The following is a 7128-nucleotide window of genomic DNA, read 5'->3' as shown; positions in this document are numbered from 1 at the left end:
GTTTCTGACTGGGTTGATCTGAGGTAGAGCCAAGATATTTACCTTTATGATGCTGAGGTTACTGGTCTGGTGCTTTGAGGATCACTGACAGAGAACTGAAGAAACCGAACTGCAGAAGGAGCCATGCTGAGAAGGTTACTCTTTATAAGGACCTGAAATTCCAGCCAAAGCAGCCTGGGTTGCAGAACGCAGCCTGACTCTGCATGACTTTGAGAGGGATCAGGTAGTTGTCTTTCTCAATGACACATAGGACTGGAGTCCCATGAGCTCTGTGATGCTGCCCTCCCCCCACCCCAGACCTGAGCACAGGATGCCACCTGCAGGTCTCCAGAACTCTGTGACCATCCTTGCTTTGCAAGGATTTGCCATGAGTAACTGCTTTGAGCATCATTCTCAAACGAGCTCTATGAAAAACTTGTTATTCTACTACTTTCTCAGAGCTTCATCTTGTCTTCCATAAAACCTCTCTCTCTTTCCCATCTCTGTCTCTTTTGTTCTCACTCTCTCTCTCACACCTGCCTTTAAGCACTTCTCAAAATTTGATGATTCCCCCACATTATTTGTCAAAATACAGATTCTGATTTATAGGTCTGTTGTAGTGGGGCCTGGGACTCTGAATTTCTACTGACATCCCTGGGTGTGATGGTTAATTGTGAGATATCAACTTGACTTGAGGAAAAACCACTTAGCAGACTAGCAAAGGTCTGGGTATATCTGTGGGTGACTGGATGCAGGCTATGTCAGAGAAGACCCACCTGCATGTGGGTGGCATCAACCAATAGACTTGTAACCTGGATGAAATAAAAAGGGAAAGAAGTTGGAAATCCACCATTGTCTTTGGAGGAGCTCTGGTCTTCACCATTGCCTTTGGACATTTATCTCCAGTTCTTCATTCTTCTATCACAAACTCTCCAGCCTTCCAAAGCAGACTCTGGCTCTGGGACACAAACTCACACCAGCGACCCTGCAGTGACCTTCCAGGCCTTCAACCTTCAACCGCTGCTGACCCTCTGGCTCTCCGGCACAGAGACGGCCATTTTGGATTCTTTCTCCACTGATGGAGTGGGTGGCCACCGGGACTCCTCTGCTTCTGATCCTGTAAGTCTGCTCCATAAATCTCTTGTATCATCTTACATGTGTTTTATATTGATTTTGTTCCTCTAGTGAACCTTAACTAATACACTGGGTATGCTGATACTGCTGGTTCTTAGATACATGTGGCATAGAAATACACTCAGCAATTTGAATCTTTTTCAGATTATCTGTAAATCTTACCCTTTATTCCCTAATTATCTAGCCTGCTAGATGAGACTGCATGCTAATGGGAGATCAGACCTGCTGCTGTTGGCATGTGAGCTTAGCAACCACAATCTTGCCTTGCTAATAGCAGGCTGGGATGCATGCAAGTTCAGAAGGCCCTTGAGAATAAGGCAATAAGACCCTTAAGTTCAGGTACAGAGAGGTGAGATTTTGGTGTTAGGACCAGTTCTTTTTATCATTCCCCACGTGTGTGTCTGACTTCTTTTGCTGGTGAGAAAATCAATTCCTAGAGTAGATGAGTTGACTTGATTATTTATTTATTTGCAATTTATATCCTATCTCCTTCGAAAATTGATTTAAGGCTTAGGCTGACAATTAAAGTCAGGTGTAAAACTGTCCCCGTGTTTCCAGTTTCCTTCCTTTTGTGGAGAGGAAGAGGAGGAACTTCACTTTCCCAGACTCTTCTGTGGATGTTCCCAGCCACTCTTTGATGTTTCAGAGATTTCTTGGTATCAGATACAGTTCTCTGTTGTTTTCTCTGTTTTATGTTATCTGGGGGGAAAAAAAAGACAGCTCAAATCAAAATAACCTACTGCCAAGAATCAAAAGAGAAAGATAATTCATCAATAAATGATCATGTTCCTGACCCTGCGTGTTGTACAGGCCCATCACCCCATCTGTCACCAAGCCCTGAATGCTCTGTTTTCCCCGTCACTCTTACAGTCACTCTCCCTCCCTCATTTCCTTGGCTACCAAAGAGTCTGGCACTCACCAACTCTCTTCAGAAATCATTATCAATAACAGCATGACCAGTACCAGCACACATGGGCTACCTGGCAGGAACCAGCCACTCTGCTATGAAATTTTGTGTCACTTCCAGCTCTCACTGTAATGTTATATAGTAGGTGCTGTTACCCAAATTTTGCAAGTGACAAATTTAAAACTTAGAGATGAATCAACCCAAGTTTTCATGACCATCAAGTACTCTAGAAGCAGAAGGGAGTTCAGGTGCACAACCCAAGCTCTCTCCGTCATGGCTAACATCCTCCTCCTGTGGCTTCCATGTGTCTCTCTACCTACACATCTGCCCATGTGGTTATTTGTCTGTCTCACATTATTTAAAAAATAAATCCTGAAATTTCTTAGAAATGACTATTTACACTTGACCTACAGGTCTCATTCCTGAGTAGGGTATGGAGACAAGGTAATCAGTTCTTCTCCTGTAAGTGGGTAGGCTCAGCGAATAACTCCTGCCCTTGCCTGGGATTGTCTGCCTGGTTTAAGTCCCTCTTACACAATGTAGCCTCCAGACTCTGGCCAAAATCTTCCTCATATTGCTCCCTTGTTTCACAAATGAACAAAGCAAGGGAGAACCCTTTGTTGCTGCCAGTATCAGAATGCATTTTTCCAAGCCGGGGGAACCCAACATCTTATGAAGCAAAGCCAACCACTGGGAGTACCAGGTAGCTGAATCGCTAGACTTCCTTGCAGTGTGTCCAGGCATGTGACTTAGGACCACCACATGACAACATGACCCCAAATTCTAAGTAGGAAAAGGCCTCTGCCCTGGAGAGCCCTCTGTGACAAAGCATGGTGATAGCTACGTCTGATTACTAGAAGTGGGTATGACCAGTTTTAGCAGCAGAGTCCAGGACTATGGTTCCCTGGAAGGAGCTGAGCTCTGGACCCCCTGGCTGTAAGAGAAAGGTTTCTGGTGACCCATTGCTTGGTACCTGGAGACTGGACTTCTGAAGCATTTTGGAGACTCCCAGTGCTTCTTGCTATTGACCGTTCACATCTAAGCCGCCAGCACTGGGTTTAGGCCTTGCTGCTAAGATGCTGCCTGCTAAGAGCCCCTTTCCTTGACAAAGAAGGGAGCCCACCTTGGCTCTCTTGTATCACACATTCAGATGTGGAGCAACAGAGGGGACTTTGCAGGAGACATCCTTGATCTCTCCACTCTATCATTTTCACTGACAAATTTACTTAAATTGATCTGTGTGTCCTGCCCCAGTAGGAGGGACTGCTGTGGGTCTGGCACAGGCATCTGCTATGAATACTGAACTACCAGATGTGCACAGACAGCCACCACCACAACCGGAAGAGAGGCTGGGGGAGAGACGGGGGGATGAGTGAGAGAGCCTGGCACAATACATTCCTCACATGTGGTCCACCTGGGTGCAGACACTCTGGGCTAACCACCGGTGTATCCTTCTGGTGCCCCTGAGTATCCTCCTGGCCCTCCTGTGATTCGGAGGCACATCACACTCAAGAAGCCAGTCCAGGACCCACAGCTACAACATCAAAATCAAACAAGCGGGCCCTGTCACATTTTTCTTTGGGGAACTGAAATTGTGAGGAAAAAATATATATGTATAAGCAGGCAGGTAAGGTCATGCTTCTGGGACAAGATTTGAGAGGCTTCGTGGGCCATGGAGCAGGCCGGCTAGGAGGTTACATGCAGAACAAGAAAACAGGTGAAACTTGAGGGAGATCCTGAAGAGTGAGAAAACAACTGAGTGCCTCTAGGGGTGGTGGCACACACCTGCAACCTCTGTGAGGCTGAGGCAGGAGGATCATGAGTTTGAGTCCAGCCCAGGCAACTTAGCAACACCCTGTATCAAAATCAACAATTTAAAAAGGACTGGGGATATAGCTCAGTGTGAAAGCTCTGAGTTCAATCCACTGTACTGGGGAAAAAGTAGCTAAACCCCATTAATGGGGAGAAGGGTGAAGCCCAAGAACTACAACAACCCAGTACAACAACTTTCCCCCCCTCGGTGAGGCCACCTGATTTCCTCGGGTGTCCACACACACATGCTTCCTGAGCAAAGGAGACACAGCACTTGAGGTCTTTGGAGGACAGCTCTTTATCTGGACATGAGGACTAATGCTTCTGCCATGGCAGGAACCTGCTTCCTAAGCTGACTTCAAGGGTATCAACTTCCTCCCAAAGGCACAGGAGAACTCATAGAGTTCTCATAGAGAACCAGCCATTGCCAATGTCACTTGGTTACGCTGGAGCTTCATCAAGGTCGTGTGAAATGAGTGGATATGCTTTTCTAGGAAACAGTATCACTGAGGCAAAAATGATCTCCACTAGCTCATACTATAGCATTGCATTCTCCTCACGGCCAGGGCTCCATTTTACCCCTTCATTTCTTGTCATCCTTCCTTCCATTGTTCTTGGCATTGTCCAGCAACTTTAGCTTCAGCCTCTGTAGGAGAAAAGACTGTGGTCTGCTCACGTGTTCAATGGCCTGTTGATGAAAGGAAGGTTAGACTCAGGCCTTGCAAAGTGTTGCTGATCTCCTGCTTTCAGAGCCAAATTTAAACTCCTCACTGCTTTTCAAAGTCCCTCCTTACCAGGCTCCACCGTCCCTGCCCAACTGTATTTTCCTTGCCAATAATAACCCATTAACTCAGGCCTAGACTTCCATTTTTATAAAAGGGCTCATGTAGATTTGCCTCAAACAGCTAATTTGTCATAATTTCTAAGCACATTATATCCCTGGGACAAGGCTGGAAAAATAACGTCTGGGCCCTTGAAGATATTTCTTCGCCTTACTGTTGTCACAGCTAAATGCAGAGATTCATTAGCCCTTGTGAGAAATGCCTGGCTGTCATTCTTGGGAGATATTACAGTTACTATGCAGGAGCAAGTCAGTGTTCAAAGGAAACTGAAATCTCTCCCTTCTCTGAACTCCATAGACTTTAGGTTTACAATTCTCACAGCCTTATCCTGCCAGAGGTTTGTCTGATCCATTTCCTTACATGTGCAGCTCAGCTCCCCAATGCTGTCTACCCTGTGACTGTAGGTGTGGCCCTCCTGGCCCCTAACTAACTGTGACTGCCATTAAGAAGGTAATTTGTGGTTTGCTTTTACTAAATGTAATCATTCCTGAAGCTGAATATTTATTTTTCATTTTAAAGAAACTACATTTTAGGCCACTCTTCATTTTCCAAGCTAGGGGATGGATGGTCTTTGTCTGTTTTCTGCTGCTGTAAGAGAATGCCATGGACAGGGTAAATCATAAACAACAGAAGTTTCTTTGGAAGTCCAAGAGCATGACAGCGAGCCCTAGAGAGTGCCTTTGTGTGGCATTCTATCATGGCAGAGGGGCAGGCAAATATGGGATGGGGTGGCTGAACCCATTCTTTAGATCAAGAGCTCACTCCTGAGATAAGGACATTAATGGATCTATGAGGGTGGAACCCTACCTCATGTCTCCTCACCTCTTCAAAGTCCTGCCTCTTATGGTGTCACAAGGACAGGTAAGTGTCCACATGATGTTTGCAGGGCTAAATGACTTTTGTATTTCTGGAATTATCTCTCAGAGTCCTCAGAAAAATTTGCAGCAGGAATCACTCCCATGATCTTGCAGAATGGGAACATCCTTTGGCAGGCAAACACACTTCCTGTCTTCCTGGTCTTCCATGCTGCTGGTCCTTAGGAAATTAAGAGCGTGACTGAGGTAAGGCCTTCAAAGTGAAAGACTGTGCCCCTTGACTCAGCAGCAAGCAATCTGCAAGAACCTCCTCAGCCATCTTCCAGAGTCTCTGCATGTGTGAGCCTCAGGAAACAGGAGGTTCATAGACACATTGTACCAACCTCTCTGTCACTGACTGAATACGCAACTAAACTGTGAATTCCTGGCCTCTACTCCATGTCTATATGAGCAAGAGCTTTGAGAATGAATGTGAAGCACCTCATCTGGCTTTGATGCACACGTTAATTTAAGAAAGTCTCTTAGCTTGAGTCTGTGTAGCCATCAAAGTAGGCCAGTTATGCTGTAGTAACACCACCGAAATCTCAGCCACTCGGTGTGAGAAAAGTTAGCACCTCACCCACCTGAGGTCTGCCATGGGTAAGGGACCTCTCTGGGAAGTGCTCCTCCCTGCAGTGATTCAGTGGTCTGGGCTCTACTGATCTGGGGGCTGCTCCATTCCAGCCCGAGGCTTCACTTTCGCTGTGTCAGAAGAAGGGAACCTGTCTACCACTGTGAGCTGTGAAACATAATACTCTGTGTTCATCATCCTCAGGAAAGAGAGGAGAGCTGGAAGCACTAGTGATCATCAGTGCGGTCCAGCGTGGTAGGCCAGAAGGGTAGGTAAATTAATATTTGCATTTCTCAGGTTCATTCCAAATTCTGCAGCCCTCCAGAGAGGAGAACCAGAGCAAATCATCATTTGCCTTGCTAGGCTCTTTCTTTGTCTGTTTGTGCAATGAAAATAAATTTTTCTCACACAATGTTCACAAAGAGAGAAAGATGCTGATACTGCTATGAAAATCCAAGGGAAGCTACCAGTGCTGCAGAGGAATTCACAGCCTTTCTAGGCCCCAGATGGCTTCTTTACTGCTCCCTTGTGGGACTCAGGGCTTCAGTTCTCATTCTCTTCTTCTGCTCTTGACCTTTCTTTTCCCTGAAGTTTTCCTGCTCCTTGGTTTATGATGAAACATGTAAGTCTGTGCAATTTCTCCTTCTCTTCCTCTGCCTGAAGAAAGCACATAAACCCTTGTGTTTGCTGGTTACAAGAACAAAAGCAGAGCTGGGCACAGTGGCACCTGTCTGTAATGCCAACTGCTCAGGAGGCTGAGGCAAGAGGATCACTTGAGCCTGTGAGTTTGATGCCAGCCTGGGCAACATAGTGAGATCCCACCTTACAAAAAACCACAAAAACCAGAGGGAAAATAGACAAGGGCCAGCATATAGGGTAGGAGTGGTAAGAAAATTCTTGCTCTCAGACTGGATCCAGGGAAATAGAGGTCAGATAAATGTTTTTGTTGATCCACTTGAGTTTTCTCCTCTCTGCTCCTGGAAGAATGGACTGTGTGCCCTTTGGCTAAGCAGAGACTGGAAGCAGGAG

General features: G+C 46.1%; 1 long non-coding RNA gene across 1 annotated transcript; it reads right to left on the bottom strand.

The window, feature by feature from the left end:
- Positions 1-1565: 1565 nt before the first annotated feature.
- Positions 1566-6832, bottom strand: LOC102015291. Its single transcript, XR_259754.2, has 3 exons — positions 5497-6832; positions 4412-4520; positions 1566-1812 (listed from the first exon to the last, which is right to left on the bottom strand). It is a non-coding gene; the product is annotated as an uncharacterized LOC102015291 (long non-coding RNA).
- Between the last annotated feature and the right edge of the window lie 296 nt (positions 6833-7128).

The sequence above is a fragment of the Chinchilla lanigera genome, unplaced genomic scaffold, assembly GCF_000276665.1.
Source record: "Chinchilla lanigera isolate Chin_1 unplaced genomic scaffold, ChiLan1.0 scaffold00008, whole genome shotgun sequence".
NCBI classification, from domain to species: Eukaryota; Metazoa; Chordata; class Mammalia; order Rodentia; family Chinchillidae; genus Chinchilla; species Chinchilla lanigera.
The sequence above is the reverse complement of the archived record's forward strand: the minus strand, read 5'-3'. Positions and strand labels throughout refer to the sequence as shown.